This window comes from Lipotes vexillifer, unplaced genomic scaffold (assembly GCF_000442215.2).
Source record: "Lipotes vexillifer unplaced genomic scaffold, Lipotes_vexillifer_v1.1 scaffold1285, whole genome shotgun sequence".
NCBI classification, from domain to species: domain Eukaryota; kingdom Metazoa; phylum Chordata; class Mammalia; order Artiodactyla; family Lipotidae; genus Lipotes; species Lipotes vexillifer.
Window position 1 is genome coordinate 835,221 of NW_006796211.1, and position 18,155 is coordinate 853,375.

At 44.3% G+C, this 18,155-nt stretch overlaps 1 protein-coding gene across 2 annotated transcripts in view; it reads left to right on the forward strand.

Annotated features, from left to right (window-relative positions):
* MRRF (mitochondrial ribosome recycling factor) overlaps nt 1–18,155 on the forward strand; it is a 54,954-nt gene that overhangs the window by 25,234 nt on the left and 11,565 nt on the right. The gene's annotated exons all lie outside the window — the stretch shown is intronic.

The following is an 18,155-nucleotide window of genomic DNA, read 5'->3' on the forward strand; positions in this document are numbered from 1 at the left end:
AGTGGGGCTGGGTGTGATGGGCTAGTGAGAGGAGGTGCTTCAGGCATTGCAGGCCGTGGTGAGGGGTGTGGGCTGTGCTCTCATTGTAGTGGGAAGCCATTGGAAGCACTTAAGCAGAGGAGTGATATGATCTGATGTTGACTTTTCGAAGGTCTCTCTGGCTGCCAATTAACAAGTGGAATGTAGGGAGACAGGGCAGATGCAGGGTGCACAGTCAGGAGGCCACTGCAGTAGTCCAGGTGAGACATAAATCTCAGATTCCATAGCAGGCAGAATCAGTTTCTCCTTCTGTAATCTCATTTCTTAGTTGTTTCCAAACCCCTGTTCCTACACAGTGCCTCACATCTAGCAAGTCCCAAATAAGTGTTGAATTCATTCATTCAGTCACTCAACAAATATTTATTAAGCACTAACTACATGCCAGGCCCTTTCCTAGTTGTTGAGATAGCGCAGTAAACAAACAACAAGAAGTCCCCATCCTCCCAGGGCTTTCTTTATTGTCGAGTAGGCACAGTAAAAATAAAAACAAATAAATACGTAATGTAATGTCAGGTGATGATAAGGACTATGAAGAAAAATCAGCAGGCTAAGGGGATAGAGAGAGTTGGGGGTTTTATTGTAGGCAGGAAGGTTCAGGAAGGAAGTGACGTTGGAGCAGAGACCTAAGTGAAATGAATGAATGAAGCTTCCAAATAACTAGAAGTGGAGTGGAGTGTGACACTTGTTGAGTCATTGTGTGCCACACATCATCCTGTATTCCTTTATATAGATTGCCTCATTTGCCACGCAATCTCTGTAAAGTAGGTTTTTTCCCCAGCTGTGGAAATTTAGGCTCAGAGAGGTAAAGTAATATCTCTGAGGTCACACAGCTTATGCTCAAGCTGAGACCTAAACCCAGGTTTAGTTGATTCTAACGCCTCATGATGTACCCATGCTAGCAACAAGAATTAATACCAACACTGAGAGTCCAGGAACTTTCCCACTGAACTTGTTTCTTGCTTTATGGCCAGAAAATGGCCTCCTTATTCCACTGTTTACTCGGTAGTCTGTAAGTCAGAATTAACACTCTGCTTTGAAATCATGTTAATTGGGGGCAATATAACCTAGTGTTTAAGAAGCAAATAAACCTGAGTTCAAGTCCAGTACCTGTTTGCTTGGTTAGTTCATTGATTTGCTTAGCAAATTTTCTACAGATGTGTAATGTTCCAGCCTCCGTGCTGGGTGCTGGGGATGTCCGTGGACCTGATGTTTGCCTTTGTGGAATTCAAGGCTGTGCCGGACCCCTTGTTTATATTACCGGCAGCTTACTTGCAGAGTTTACTCTTACCCATAGTTTATAGATGAAAAAATTGAAATTCAGAGAAGTTAAGAGACTTGCTGAAGATCACATGGCCAGTTAGTAGCAGTCAGGATTTGAATCCTGAGTTTTTCTGTTACCAAGTCCAAGCTCTTTCTCCTGCACTCTCTATATAGATAGGTAATTCTGGAAAGTGCCAAGTGTACTCACGGACATCAGAAGCAACACTTGCAGGTGGAATGGATAGTAGTCAGCAGCTTTATTTTTTCCTTCTTGCTCTCCTGTCTGTGAAATCTTGGAAAAGCCACTTAACCTCCCTGAGCCTCGGGTTCCTGATGCACAGGATGGAGGGGTTGTTCTCAGTGGTCTGCCAGGTCCCTTCTGGAGCTCCAGAATGCTGCGATGCTGTGAATTTATGCCACTAAATGCTTGTTGCTGACTTGGATTCTTCTTAGAGTGGCCCATTGTGGATCATATGTTTCTTTCAAAGAGCTCATTGATATAATGTGCACCTCTGCAGCCCCACACGAGTTAATGATTGCCTTCGTGCATTGTATATAAGTTTGAAAGATCAGTGCGTTTAACTTGAATTTCCAAAGACACGGGGATCTGTTACATTATATTTTGCATTATTTTATGTTGGTTAATGGGCGTAATCCAAGAGAAAGTTGACGGACCAAAACCGTCTGCTCCTGCAAACCTCATTTTTTATATACTTTCTTCCCTTTGACAAGGTGGTAAGGTCATGAGGCCCCTCACTGAATTATACGTTTGGTAGTTTTCCAGATAAAAAATGAATGATCTGTTCTTTATTATGGAGGCTGTGTCATGTGAGAGGATAAAGGCTGATTTAGATGTAAAGGGGACCAAGGTTTTTATTTGGTTTTGGCAGTAACTTCCATATGACTCTGGGCACGTCACCCTAACAGCTTGCTGCCTTCTAGCTCCTTATTTGTAAAATAAATGAAATAATACATAATGATAGCTAGAGCTTTGGTGAGATTAGCAGAGAAAATAGATTAAGTAGCATGATCTCCTTAGAGGAAAGAAGCTATATAAATGTAAGATACTAATATTATTTCAGTAGACATAAATTTTTCCATATATACATAATTTTACTTTAGGAGAAAAGGAAGGAGTGAGGACGGGGACTGATATGTTGAGTACCTACTATGTGCCAGGAACTGTTAGGTGCTTGACATATACAGGAAAAGTGGAAAAGTCTAACGGTTAAATTTGTGGCTTGTATCACAAAAGCATGAAATTGAGTTCTGACTCTTCTGCTTTTTAGCTGTGTGACAATGGCAACTGTCTCTACCTCTCTGAATCTCAGAGAGCTCTTCTGTAAAATATTTATGGGACTGGCCTTATATAGTTATTGGGAGACTTCAGTGAGATAATATGCACAAAGCTTTTGATGTTTAGCAAGCACCCATTTAATGCTAGCAAATGTTCCTTCATTCCTTTTCATAAATAGATAGGTGCATCCCTCCCTTCAAAGGATGGGGAAACTGAGATTCCAAGAGGTGAGGCATTGTCTCCAGGTCACACAGCTGGTAATTGGCAAAGCTGCAAGGAGGAAAATAACACACTAAAGCTTATGGTGGGAGTTTGGCAGGTGGGAGGGAATCAGAAGCATAAATTCCCATGATCAGTTTCTGATGCTAAAATTTCAGGTTTAGTTCTATAAAAATTTACCTTTCCTGGGCTTCCCTGGTGGCGCAGTGGTTGAGAATCTGCCTGCCAATGCAGGGGACACGGGTTCGAGCCCTGGTCTGGGAGGATCCCACATGCCGCGGAGCAACTGGGCCCGTGAGCCACAACTACTGAGCCTGCGCGTCTGGAGCCTGTGCTCTGCAACAAGAGAGGCCGCGATAGTGAGAGGCCCGCGCACCGTGATGAAGAGCGGCCCCCTCTTGCCACAACTAGAGAAAGCCCTCGCACAGAAACGAAGACCCAACACAGCAAAAATTAATTAATTAATTAATAAACTCCTACCCCCAACATCTTAAAAAAAAAAAATTTACCTTTCCTGGTTGATTGTGATTCTTCCTCTGCCTAATGATAGGCTGCAAGTTTGCTTTTTTGCCTTCACTCTGGATGATGCCCAGAGCTAAGTTATATTTTTCAGTTGCAACAGATCTCAGCTGGTACCTCACCCTCATCACACTCCTCTGATTCTTATATTCTTATTTAAATGAGTCTACTGAGTACATGACTCTTCCTATAATCTGCCTCTGATCATTTTGGGAGGTAGGCGGAGAATAAATCCTAAAGCCATAACAGGTCAAACTTGGAGCCTGGGTGGTGCATATCACCAAGCCTTCTTTTCAGAGCCTCTGCGAATCCAGCTGTGTGTGTGGCTGTGTGCAAGTTTTTCTCCTGGCTGTCCTCAGTAAAATGACATCGGACCTTACAGGCTCTGGGTTACATTCGTCCGCAGTGACACTGTGTATAGCTTTTGTTTTCTTCTCTGGCCAGTGTTCTTCCATTTAGAGCAGTCCGTCAACTGGACGGATTCTGTGAACATTCCTGTTAATCAAGATTCACTGAAATAGTTTCTTCTATTTTTCTTTCTTATTTATGTAATCAAGTTCTGGGTCCTATTTATAAACCACCTGCACTACAGGTGTAATGCCTGGAGGTACTGTGCTGAATGCTTGAGGGTTTCTCCCTGAATTCTCACACCACCACTCTGAGGTTGAGACTGCTCTTGTGCCCACTTGCCTGATGGAAGACCTGAAGCTCCCAGGAGTCAGTGCCCGCTGTCATAGGGCTACCAAGGGGCAGAAGCACGACGGAACTCAGGTCTTATTTACTGCCTTTTTCCCTGTTCTTTTCTCCGGATAGCAGCTTTTTCTGGTATATCAGTCTTCCACTTCTTAATCAGGGACCCTGAAATGTTTTGAGCAGTTTATTTTGATCAGAGGCCCCACCCCATTCACATCTTTATGCCCTCAAACAAACAAATACTCCCTTACTTACTGTTTTACCAAATATTGATGAGAAAACCACACGAAGTAGAATGAGGGTGCTTTGGTTTGAGAGCACTGAGTTCATGTCTGGCTTTAAAGAAAGCTGTAAGGAATCATGAATTCACCGAAGAAATGAAAGTGCTGAAGATTGACTCATTCCCCCGCAAAGCTGCATCCTTCCTGGATTGTCCTCCTCTTTCATTATTTCTTGTCAGTGTCTGCGTTGGTTTTACTTTAAGTAGGATTAAATAAAAAAGTACCTCCGTCCTATTCTCCATAGGGCACTACTTTTAGCACCGTGATTTTCCAGATTTTTTTCTGTGTAACTTCAGACGTGTAAATCTCCTTCTCCATCTTTCTTATAATGGTGTGGGATTATATTACACGCACTCTTATGCAGTTGCTTTTCTTTTCTTTTTTTAAAAACGTATTTATTTATTTATTTATGGCTGTGTTGGGTCTTCGTTGCTGCACGCAGGCTTTCTTCTAGTTACAGTGAACAGGGGCTACTCCGTTGCAGTGCATGGGCTTTTCATTGCAGTGGCTTCTCTTGTTGCAGAGCATGGGCTCTAAGCGCCTGGGCTTCGCTAGTTGCGGCACGTGGGCTCAGTAGTTGTGGCACAAGGGCTTAGCTGCTCTACGGTATGTGGGGTCTTCCCGGACCAGGGCTCGAACCCGTGTCCCCTGCATTGGCAGGCAGATTCTTAACTACAGTGCCACCAGGGAAGTCCCTGCAGTTCCTTTTTTTAACTTAATGTGTCATTGCTCTCTGAGGAGAGTTCTTCCTTACTCTTTTGAAGGGATACGTAGTGCTTGCATGTTACATATAACATTAAATCGTTCTCAATTGTTGAATAGCTTGGTCGTTTAAAATTTTTTCTCTTTTACTAACAGTGTCATAATGATCTCCTAAGGATCTTCCTGTTCTGCTGGGAGTGGGAAGTGGTAGAGGCGGGACCGTAACTGGGGAAGAAGTGAATGGAATGTGGGGGGCCTTGGTGTAGCTTTTGTTCCTTGATTGTCTCCGTGCTTGTTTGCACCAGTGTGCTGCATATTGCTGAGCTTCTTGGAGACATGGACACTTCAGGGCCAGACAACCATCTGCAACACACCCGAGTGACCCCTCCAGTGGTCCTCAGAGCCAAACTTGACGTCACTCTTCTTAGGAAACCCCATTGATATTTGAAGGGCCTTCCTGGCTCACTGCATGGCAATAATAATTTTAAGCAAAATGACTACTTACTGAGTGCAAACTATATTCTAGGCCTTATGCTATATTATTTAAGTCATTCTGTTATTCCCTATTTTTTATACATGAGCTAAGTAAGCCTGAGAGAGGTTAAATAACTTGTTCAAGTTCATTTAGCTAATATGGATAGAGTTGTGCAGGATTTAAATATGGGTCTGCTTGACATCAAAGTCTATTCTTAACGTCTATGGACCTCTGAGAGCACTTTTTCTTTTTGTAATAAGGGGCAGTAATTGGTATTTTAAAATTTAATTATATACCAACCCAAAGCATGTGGAGCATAAATTGCCAAAGCTCAAATCAGGGTGCATAACCTGAAGTAAATTTATGTGCCACTTTTTGGTGTGAGAAGCACTCTGGAATATAAAGTATTTGTTGTTTTTTTTTTAGTTAACTTTATTGAGGTGTAACTTACATACAAAAAATGAACCCATTTCAAGTGTACGTGATGATGAATTTTGACAAATATAGGTCAAATATATATCTTGACTGTAACCACCATCTCAGTCAAGATATAGACCAGTTCGGTCATCCTGAAAGTTCCCCATGACCCTCTGCGAGTCCTCTGGCCCCAGGTGACCACTTAACTGCATTTATGAGAATATAAAGTTTTTATGCTGAAATGTGAAACTTCTAGGGTATTTGTAAATTTATTCAGCAGATATTTATTAGCACCTACTATGTGTCAGGCATAGTTCTAGACATGGAGGACACAGCAGTGAATAAGCTAGACAAAGCCTCTGCCTTTGTGGAACTTCTACTGGGGAAATGGACAGTAACACACACATGCAGTGTGTGTGTCAGCTGGCCATATTTTTCTCTCTGTGGAGAAAAATAAGGCAGTGAAAAAAAATAAAGGATGTTATAGATGGGGGTAGTGAGCTGGTGCAGTTTTAAGTAGTGTGTTCATGGCAGGCTTCGGGGGAAGGTGATAACTGAGCAGAGAACTGAGGACATGAGGGAGCAAACTAGGCTTATATTCAGCACTAAGGCAGAGGAAGCAGCAAGTGCAGAAGCCCTGAGGTGAGAGTCCACCTAGGGTGTTCAGGGAATAGTGAGAGCACTCATGTGTCTGTAGCAGAACAAGGGAGGGGAGAGAAATAGGAGATGAGGTCAGAGTGAAATGGAGAGGCCAATATCATGTAAAGTCTTTCTATTAGTCAGTGTTCTCCAGAGAAAAAGAACCAACAGGATATATATATATCCATACATACACACACGTATATACATACATATATGTAGATAGATGTGTGTGTGTGTGTGTGTGTGTGTGTGTGTGTGTGTGTGTATAAAGAGATTTATTATAAAGAATTGGCTCATGTGAATATGGAGGCTGACAAGTCCCAAGATCTACACTCTTGGGAGACAAACTGGGGACTCAGGAGAGCTGATGGTGTGGGTCTGATCTGAGCCTGAAGTGCCTGAGAACCAGGAGAACTGATGGTGTAGTACCAGTCTAAAGGCCAGGAGGCTTGAGACCCAGGAAGTGCTGATGTTTCGGTTTGAGTCGAAGGCAGGGAAAAACCATTGTTCCAGCTTGAAGGCAGTCAGGCAGGAGGAATTCCTTCTTATTCAGGGGAATTCCCTATTATTTTTGTTTTAATGCAGGCCTTCAACTAATTGAATGAGGCCCACCTATATCAGGGAGGGAAGTCTGCTTTACTCAGTCTATTGATTTAAATGTTCAACTCATCCAAAAACACCCTCATAGAAACACCCAGAATAATGTTTGATCAAATATCTGGGCACACTTGTGACATATAAAATTAAGCATCATACTCCTAATAGACCCTTATAAGGATTTTGGCTTCTACTTGGAGTGAAATGTGAAGTCACTGGAGGATTTTGAGCTAGGGAGGGATATGATCTGATTTAGATTTTGAAAGGGTCATTCTGCCTGCTATTTTGCGAATTATACTGTAGGAAGGCGAGGGTGAAAGCAGGGACTGGTTAGGAGCTATTGTAGTAATCTAGGTATGGTGCCTGGACTAGTGTGGTAATGGTGTTGGCTAGAAGTGGTCAAGATTCTGGGTACATTTTAAAGGAAAAGCTGCCAGGATTTGCTGACAGATTGGTTGTTAATTTAGGAAGAAGGAACTCAAAGATGACTTCAAGGTTTTTGGCCTGAGCAACTGGAAGGATGGCGTTGCCATTTACTGAGATAGGGCAGATATGGGAGGACAGGCTGGGTGTGAGGGAAGAGCAGATTTTGTCCATATTTATTCTGAGATTCTACTAGACATCCAAGTGGAGAGGTCAAGTAGGCTGCTAGGTATGTAAGTTTAGAGTTCTGGTGACAGGTGTGGGCTCAAGAGAGAAATCTGGGAAGCATGAACATGAAGAAGAAACCATGAAATTAGATGAGATGATTTTAGAGAGTAAATACCGATAATGAAGAGAAGGGTTTGGGAACTGAGCCTTGGACAGTCCACATCAAGGCTTATGGGTCAGGGTGATAAGGAGGAACCAGCAAGAGAGACTGAGAATAAGTGGCCAGAGAACTAGGAGAGTGTGGGGTCCTGGAAACAAAGGAATTGTTTTAAAGGGGAAGGACTCATTAGCTACACCGGATATCACTAACAGGTCAAGGAAGAGAAGGTCTAAGAATTGATCATTGGATTTAGCAACATGATTTATTTATCAGTTAATCTCTGGGTATAAAGGAAAGCACAAGGGCTTTGGGGTTAGACAGACCTAGGTTCAAATCCCCGTTCTCTCATTCTCTGGTTATATCAGCTTGGGTCCTCTGAAAACAGATGCCAGGACAGAATTAGATGTGCAAGAGATTTATGGGCAGAAAGGCCTGTGAAAGAGACAGGGTGCGGGTCTGCCACTGGTGAAGAAAGGAAAAGAGGAGGACTGGTTAGAAGACACCTCACACTGCAGTGCATTTCTGAGAAGGTCAGGGGGGCTGATGGTGCGTTCCTGAGCGGAGACTGCCCGTCAGAGGAGTCCCTGTGCCACGGGTGGCCGTTGGCTGACAGTGGCCTGGGGAATGTGCTCACTGTAGTGACCTTGGGCAAGTCATTAACTTTGGAAGCTCCAGCCTCCTTATCTGTAAAATGGGTGTTATTTCTATGATTTTTTTGAAGAATAATGGGATATTATATGTGATACTCCTAGTGTGAGGCCTGGTGTGTCATAAACTTTAATTCCTTTTTCTTACAGTATTTGTTATTATCTAATTCTCCTGGTTAAGGAGTTCTTGGAAACATTCTTTTTCTGATTATTTGGGAGTAAAACTAACGATATTTTCTTTCTGTTTGCTGACTGCTCTTTCAGTCCTTAACACTCTCTTTCCCCCTCTTCCTCACTAACCCCCTCCCCCAGCCCCATGTTCATTTTTTTTTTCCTGTCTTTTCCTCCATTTTTAGGGGTGGGAGGAGTTGAGTCATTATGTTGTAATTATCTTGGAATTTAAGATGCTCAGGAACACTGTAGTTTGTTTGTTAATGAGTACTTGGTTTGTTCTTTGAATATGAATTATGGTGACCAAGACCTCCTGGAAGGTATATCCCAAAGAAGCAAATCCGCTGACTAGTCCTGCCTGTGGTGTGAGATTTGCGTAGTATTTCTGGAAAGGCCAAGGGACCTTGGCTCTTATTGACACCCTCAGCCCAGTGTCAGCAGTTCAGCTTGACACTGAACTGCTCCCCAAGGCCTCACAATTGTTGGATAATTGCCATCACTGGCTCCCACTTTTCCTTCAGGCGTTGTTAGTGATGATAGACCTTACGCCTAGGCCAGGCTCCTGCCCTCAGACTTTGTTCCAAGGTGACAGCATGGAGGAGAATTCTCCTTAGGATCGGACCAGGCAGTTTCACCCGATTACAGTTAAAAGCCTTGGGTTGTGGTTCTCCTAGGCTGGATTCTCTTTCACAGGTGTTTTTCCGTAGCACAGGCTGATGTACAGTCTTTCATGGATGATGACCAGGTTTTTCTAGGGAGAGCAGCTGGTACGGCAGGGTAGTAGGGTCCCCAGGCTGAGTTAAACAGGGAGGGGTAGCTGCTGTGCAGCCAGGGAGAGCTGGAATTGATACCTGGAGGAGCCAGGGTTACAGTCAGAACAACTTGAATAAGAGAACCAGTGAAATGAGTTGTGCGACCTTGGGCTAGTTACTTCAGCTCTGAGTCTCGGTTTCCTCATCTGTAAAATGCAGTAGTAGCAATATTTGCTTTTCTGAAAAGTTATTGGGAGAAAGTCTTGAGGAGGATAAAGGGGAGAGGGAGCGGCAGTAGACAAGGAGAGCCTTTAGACTGTGATGCAGGTCTGATACTAGTGAAGAAAGGAAAGAAATTCACTAAATGAGAAATAGTGTTATTTTTAAAATCTTCCTTATCAAGTTAACTGTTGTTACTGAGCGTTCCCATGACTTTTTCTGCGTGGTGATTATTAACTGTTATGGGGAAGCAGTCACTGCCATCCCACCTCGAGACATGCTGCCTGCCATTAAGCTTTCCACCTAGGAGACAAGTACTCTTCAACGACGAGAACCAGATGGGCATATGGCATCTTTCAATAGCTTTATTGAGATATAATTCATCCATTTAAAGTGTGTAATACAAAGGTTTTTAGTATATTCAGAGTTGTGCAACCATCACCCCGTTCAGTTTTAGGACATTTTTCATCACCCCACAAAGACATCCTGAACCTACTAGCAGTCACTCCGCACTTCACCCCAAATCACCCTCCTAGGGATTGCTTGAGGCAACTACTAGTCTGCTTTCTGTCTCTATAGATTTCCCTATTAACACTTCATATGAATGGAATCACACAGTATGTGGTCTTTTGTGACTGGCTTTTTTCACTCAGCATAATATTTTCAAGGATCGTCCATGTTGTAGCATGTATCAGTACTTCATTCTTTTTTATTGCCACATAATATTGCATTGTGTGGATATGCCACATTTTATTTATCCTTTCATAAGCTGATGAATATTTGAGTTGTTTCCACTTTTTGGCTATTACGTATAATGCTGCTATGAACATGCTTTCAGTTCTCTTGGGTATATACATACGAGTGGAATTGCTGGGTCATGCGATAAGTCTGACTTTCTGAGGATCTGCCAAACTTTTTCACAGGGACCACACATTTTACATTCCTACCAGTAATATTTAAGGATTCTAGTTTCCCCATCTCCTTGCCAGTACTTATTGTTGTTTCTGTTATTATTATTACCGTGCTAGTGGGTATGAAGTGGTATCTCATTGTAGTTTTGACTTGCATTTCCCTAATGTTAATGATGTTGAGTATCTTTTCATGTGCTTGTTTGCCATTTGCACATCTTTAGAAAAATGTCTGTTCAAGTCGTTCATGCAGTTTTTAAATTGGGTTGTTTGTACTTTTGTTGTCGAGGTGTAGGAGATCTTTGTATGTTCTGGATACTAGACTCTTATCAGATATATGATTTTCATCTCTTTAATTATAAAAATAATACACATTTATTGCAAAAATTCAAATCCTGCAGAAAAATAAAGCTATTGTTCCCCAAATATTCTTCCCAGAAGTAACTGTTGGTAAGTTCAATATATATCCTTCCAGATTTGAAAAGATGCATACACACACACACACACACACATATACATATTTAGTTTACATAAACGGTATTAAGTACCTACAGTGCCACAACTTGCTTTTTTTGTCTTAACAGAATCTTCTGTATATCTTTTCATGGCGATCTCATTGTTTTTGTGCCTGCAGATAAGTACCGTTTTGAGATGGGTATAATACAGATGAGGAAACTGGGGTTCAGAAAGTTAAGTACTTTGTTCAGGGTCACGGATTAGTAAGCAGAGGAGTCATTATTCAAATCGAATCTGTTTCCAAAGCCCACGTTCCTGCCACACTATCACATTGCTTTTCGGGCTGCTGACCTGGAACCTCCCTCCTTCTAGCTCGGTGGCCTCTTTGTCTAGCTGCTGTATCACTTTGTGGATCTCATACCAGGGATAGTGTGTATAAGGTGCACATTCTAGGAAATATTGATAATACCCTTTTCTTCCATAAGTCGCATACATATAAACGTTTAGTAATGGTGAAAGAAAAAAAATCAGAGGAGACCGCCTAATGACCTCATTTGGGCTGGGGCAGCCACCAACTGCATTTGAACAACTGTAGCTGCTTTTCCAGCCCTTTTCATGCCCGCTGCCTGTTCGCCATCGCTGCTTTCCAGGGCCGTTCATTCATTCATCTTCTGGAGGACTTCCAGCACAGTACGTTGTTTCTCTCGACTTCTAAGCCTGGCGAGCCTCCGTGCAGTTTTAGGATGGCTGCTTTCTCTTCACCCAGCCTGTGGCTTTTTAGGAGAGCTTCCTACTATTCAGGTCCCAAGTGTGTGGAACGGGGGCTCCCTCCCTGCACAGACGTTCTGTTTGAAACACACAAGAAAGTGCAATCAGGAATCAAGAGCGGAGCATGGGCTGCGGAGAAAGTTGCCATCAACACCTGTGCAGAAGCTGCGCCCAAAAGGACAGGCTCCTCCTGCCATCTTCTGTTGTCACCCTTTGTGTCCTGCACCTACTTACAGAACCTGGCAGTTGGCCGCTGGAGATCAGCTCACTGTTCTACTGCCCACCTGTGGGGACTCACTTTCTCCTTTCTCCCCGCTATGCTTAGACTTGTAGGGGAGCTGGCGGAGTAGCAGTGAACTGTGTGTCTAAGCAGGCCTTAGTGAACGAGCAGTGCTCTCCACGTCACTGCAGCTAGTAAGATTAGCTGCTTAGATTTGTCTAGCACCAGCAGGGAGACCTGGAATTCACAAATCAGGCTGCACTGGGCTCAGATCCCAGGTCTACCAGGAACTTGTGTGACCTTGGGCAGGTTACTTGATCTGTCTGAGCCTCCCTTTCCTAATCTGCAAACATCAGGTAATAAGACCACTAATGTCATAGGAATGGTGTGAAGGTTCACTCAGCTAATGCACAAAGTGTGCATCATCTCAGAGCCTGGCACGTGGGAACAGCTCTGCAAATGTTAGTCATTGTTATTCTGATTGAAGGGGAGCAGATGGCACTGGGGCTAGAGGTCTAGGCAGTTATCCGTGGGCCCTTGCTGCGATCATAATGTTTCCTCCTTCTCTCCCTATCTTGCTTTATTTTATTCATAGCACTTATGTGTTGGTTTATAGACTTACGTGTACTCTTTCTCTCCTTCACTAGAATGTGACTAGGCCAGTTTATTTATCTCTTGTTAAAATAAAATACAGTGTGTGTTTATGAAACAAAAACAAAGAATGTGAGTAGGTGGAGCTTCGTCAGTTTGGTTCATTGCTGTATCCCTAGACCCTGAAACAGGAGCTAGTGTGTAGTAAGGACAGTAATGCAGTCAGTGTGCCCACTGCTGCTCCAGGTGCTATTTGTATACTAACTGCTATATTCATAACAATCTTTTGAGGTAGGTATGTTATTACCCCTATTTACAGATGAAGACGCTGAGTCACAGGGGAGGGGAGTTCTTTGTTCCCAGCATTACACGGTTAGTAAGGGGAAGGACAGGTGTCTTTCTCAGAGCCTGGGCCTGTAGCCACTCTGCTCTGCTCTCTCTCTCTAGTGGGAGACTTCACTATTATTTTTATTACTGATCTGATTGACAGCTTTTAAAATAGTCAGTACCTACACATGCTGAATTCTTTAACCATCATCTGTCATTCACTCTTAACACTAACTGTGGAAGAAGAAAGGTAACATTTTTATTACTCCCCCGGCCCCCATTTACAGGTGAGCAAACAATAACAGGTAATGTTTCTTGAGCACGTCACCATGACCGGCACATTTAGTAACTCTTTTAATCCTTACAACAATCCCATTAACTTAGTGGTATTATACACATTAGACAGATGGGAACACTGAGGCAAAGAGGTAAAAGTACTTGCCCAGGGCCATACGTCTAAGCAATGATAGATCTGGGCCTCAAACCCTGGCACTCTAGCTTCAGAGACTGTTCTCCTAAACACTTCAGTAAACACCCTTCTTTGTGATCTAGGGAGGAAAAGTTAATTGTCCACAGTTACCCAGCCTCTAAGTGGCAGAGCTGGGAGTGGAATTCAAGTCTGCCTTGACCGCCAAACCTGTGCTCTTTGTCCTGTACACAAGAGCTGAGGTAAGTTACTTCCACATATCCCTGGACTTGGGTTTCCAGCCTTCTGTGGTGACAGGGAAGGAGAACATGAGTGACTTCATCAAGGTCACTCAGCTGGGAATGTGGAGCTGTGACCCCTGACCTCAACCTCGTCTCTCTTTCCATCATGCTGGGCTGTATTTCAGGATGGCATGTCTGGTTTAGCCAGGCCTCAGTCACAGGACAGGCCTTTGAAAGCAGGTGCCCACTTGTGTCCCCAGAGAAAACCGAAGTTACTGCTGATGGTAGAAGTCCTTCCAAAGTGTGTGTGTGATTTCATTTGGGCTAGAAGGACATCTCGTGTCTTTATGAGACATGTAAGACAGGCTGGTGAGCTGGGGGGGGGGGGTGGGGGGGTAGGGTGGGGATGGGGAGGTGGTGAGGAAAGAGGGGAGGGAGAATTGTGTCCCTAGGAGCATAGGAAGTCTGGCTGGGCTACACAAACAAAAACATTTCCTTCGGGGCCAGCGGCCCCAAGGCATTGGGCAGCGCCCACCAGCAAACAATAAAGCAGGGCATGTGTCTGCTGCTGATTGCAGGCCGATGCGCCGTTGGCGGGGAGTCTCCCAGCAGCCCAGTGTGGAGGCGGGCAGCAGGCTTTCTCTTGGTGGAGCTGTCAGATGCGCTTCCACAGGCTGTTTGTTCCCTGGAAGTGGGGCACCCTTCTCCCTCAGCCTCCTGCCTCCCGTGGCCCCCATGCCCGCCCTCGCTCTTCCCATTCTGTCCCTCGCTGCCCACCAGCCACTCAGTAGCCTAAGTTCCTAGTGACTGAATCCTTTTTGACTGCCTTCTCCCCAAACGCTCGCATCCTGTCATCCCCCAGCCTTGGAGATTCTGTAGTAAGGAAAGTGGCCACCCCGTATTGAGCTGCTGCAGTGCATACACACTGGCCATGTGCCGAGCCCTTGCCACCATCATTTCATTTAATCCTTGCTTCCACCCTCTTAGTAATACCCTTACTTCTATTTTACACATGAGGAGACTGAGTCAGGAGAAGTTGAACAGCATGCTCACGGGTCTGAAGCTAACAAGTGGCAGAGCAGAGATGCCAACTTAGGTCTTCCTGGCTCTAACATGTGTCCTTTCTACCTTTTTAAGTCCGCTTTAAGTGACCAAAGATCCTTTTGAAGTCTGACATATTATATTGGGCAGGCCAGAAAGTTCGTTTGGGTTTTTCTGTAAGATGTTAACGAAAGCCCAACCAAATTTTTTGGCCAGCCCAATAACTGGTTTTTACTGCAGTTGCCACGCTGTGCGTAGCTTCCTCTGATGTACACCTGATGAATGGCTTTGCACGTGTCCCGTTCTCATTGAAACCATAGGAAGTATCATTTCAGTTGGGGGGACTCTGCTTTGTGAGTTACCAGAGGGGCATGCCCCTCGGCTTATTGTTCATGGGAACATGCTCAAGGAATTTTGCAGGAAGCCCCCATCCAGGATGTTACTGGAAGACCCGCCTGATGGAGTTTGTACAAACAAAGTGTGACCCTCCCGGCTCAGCCAAAACCCCTGCCTTATGTGGGGAGGCTCTCTGACCCTGGCGGAAAAGGCTACTGTCTTAATCATCCAGCCGAGAAGCCGCTACAGGCTAGGCCCTGAGCTCCCCATCCGCGGGCCTAGAGGCTTCTGGGCAGACTTTTGCCATATCCTTAGGTCTGGTTTGTACATTGGTTTCTGCACAAAATACAAGTCTGATCACGTTTCCTCTGCCTCACTCAGATGTCTGTGATATTCCATGTTGTTCTTAGAAACAATCTACTAAGACTCTTTTTCTCTCCTTTTTTTCTTTTCTTTTTATTGTGGTGAGATATACATTAAAAATCTACCATTTCAGTTATTTTTGTTTTTGTTTTTGTTTTTGTTTTCGGTACGTGGGCCTCTCACTGTTGTGGCCTCTCCCGTTGCAGAGCACAGGCTCCAGACGGGCAGGCTCAGCGGCCATGGCTCACGGGTCCAGCCGCTCCGCGGCATGTGGGATCTTCCCGGACCGGGGCACGAACCCGTGTCCCCTGCATCGGCAGGCAGACTCGCAACCACTGCGCCACCAGGGAAGCCCTCAGTTATTTTTAAATGTACAGTTCAGTGGTATTAAGTACATTCACATTGTTGTGCAGCCAATCTCCAGAACTCTTCTCATCTTGCAAAACGGTAACTCTGTAGCCATTAAACAACAACTTCCCATTCCCCGATCCCCTAGGTCCGGGATAATCGCTATTTTACTTTCTGTCTCCATGAATTTGACTATACCAGGTACGTCATATAAGTGGAATCATATAATATTTGTCCTTTTGATTCTAGCATATTTCACTTCGCATAATCTTTTCAAGGTCTATCCATGATGTAGCATGTACCAGTATTTCCTGCCTTTTTAGGCTGAATCATAGTCCACTGTGTGTACCTACCCCACTTCTGTGTCCATTCATCCATCAGTGGATCTGCTAAGCCTGAATACGGCATTGAAGGGCCTGCGTACTAGTCTCGCCCTTGCCAGCCCTGCCGGCCTCCTCACTGGGCACAGTCTTTCTCCTCTGCTTTCTGTGCTGCAGCCACACTGCCTCTCTTCAGTTCCCCCAGAACTTTACCTGGAAAAAGGCCTTTGTTTTACACGGGCCATTCCTTCTAGTGGGAATGATCTTCCGTAGCTTCTCCACCCTTCTTCATCTCAACGTGAATATCCCTTAACTTAAATATCTTCACATTTTCTTCTGGAGTCCCACAGGAGAGCTTGCTCAGCCTCCTTTCCCCTGCTTATTTTCATGGAGCTCAACATGTCTTTATTATGCTTCTTACCACTGTAACTTGTTGATTAATTGTGCATGTGTTTGTTTAATGACTGCCTTCCATGCCAGACTGTAAACTCACTCTGACATAGTGGCTGGAATGCAATAGGTGCCCAGTAAATAGCTGCTGAATGAAACTACAAACTAAGTGAATGAATTAATACCAGAAAGAGAAAAATTCATGGCTATATGCTGGGAACATTTGGATTTTTAAATGTACACAAGATGTTAAATTACTAGTCAGATCTCAAAAAGTCATCTTGCTGGAGCACAGGTTGTTTGCCTTGTCATCTCTCTGTCGATAAAAACTTCCATGAATAAACTGTTCATTATTTGAAGATGCCTCCATAGTTGCCAAAACATAAACAACAATAGCAGCAAAGGCAGCTTACATTTTCTGATTGTTTCTATCAGGCTTTGTACTGTGTACTTTCCATATATTATCTCACCTAATCCTCACAAGATCTCTGAAAGGTAGATGCTGGAGGTTTTGTTTGTTTATTTTCAGTTTCTATTTCCAGATGAGAGGACCAAGGCGCAGAGAGTTTAAATCGCTTGCTTAAGGTCACTCAGCCAGTAAGTGGCAGGTGCAGAAGTGGAGGGGCATCAGGGTAGGATGGAGTACCATCCCCTCCCCTAGTGCCCTTCCCCTCATTAACTGAAAGAGCTTTTTATCAGTTTTATAAATGGGGCCTCTGCCTTGCTTTTCTTTGAAGCCAGGGTTTTGTGGCTAAAGAAGAATTTGAAAACTCCAGGTCTACAGAACAAATTTGACCCTGATGCACCTTTTTCAGCCTCTATGCCTTCCTGCCGTTACATCTCCCACTGTGCTTCTGCCTGGAGTGCCCTTTCCTTTCTTCTGCAGCTGATGAGTTACTGTGCGTCTCTGGGGCATTTTCCAAACCTTGAGACAGAATGAGCTGTACTCTCTGCATGCTCCTCCTGCAGAAGGCCTGTCCATCCGTCCTAGCAGCAGTCGTGCTCTTCCTAAGGAGAGGTTGACACGTTTGTCTGCCCTGCTGGACTGAGCCTCTGGAGAAGTTGGACCAGGCCCGCCTCGTCTCTGGCACTCCTCAGCCCAGCCCGGGATCTGGCAGGGAACCCCGGGGCCTCAGCTAGTGCTTGATGAGTGAATGCATGCCAAGTGCAGAGCCGGTGCTCAGAACCAACCGGCTGAGCACAGAGCCTGGAATACAGCTAGCCTGTACTCACAGAACCCTGTGAATGCAAGATGGAGGTGATCAGATGTATTAATCACTGGTTTGGAAAGGAATTAAAATATTTCCATAATATAGTATGTTTCTTTTCTAAAACAGATGTGCCCTCGTTGTTTCATGAGGAAGTAATTAAGTGTGTTTGATTAAAACATTCATAAACACGATCAGATTTATTCAAGGCTACTATATGCTGCTATCTTTATTGTTGGTACTTTATATAATGTTGTGTGTGCATCTCCCAATCACCCTGTAAGGTGTTTTTATTATCTTCATTTTAGAGATGAAGAAACTGGGGCTGAGAGAGATTAATTAGCTTGCCCAAGGATAGTCAGCTTCTGAGTGATAGATACAGGAATAAAATGTCTGTCTTGACTTCAGAACCAGTGCCTTTCCATCATCCTGACCGCTTCTGATCTTGTAATTTGGATACCTTCAGCTCAACACCCGGAACCAGCATGCAGAGATGCCTCTCTTCTTCTCAGCCCTTCCTGTGCCTGGTGTCCCCCCTCCCTCCTCCCCC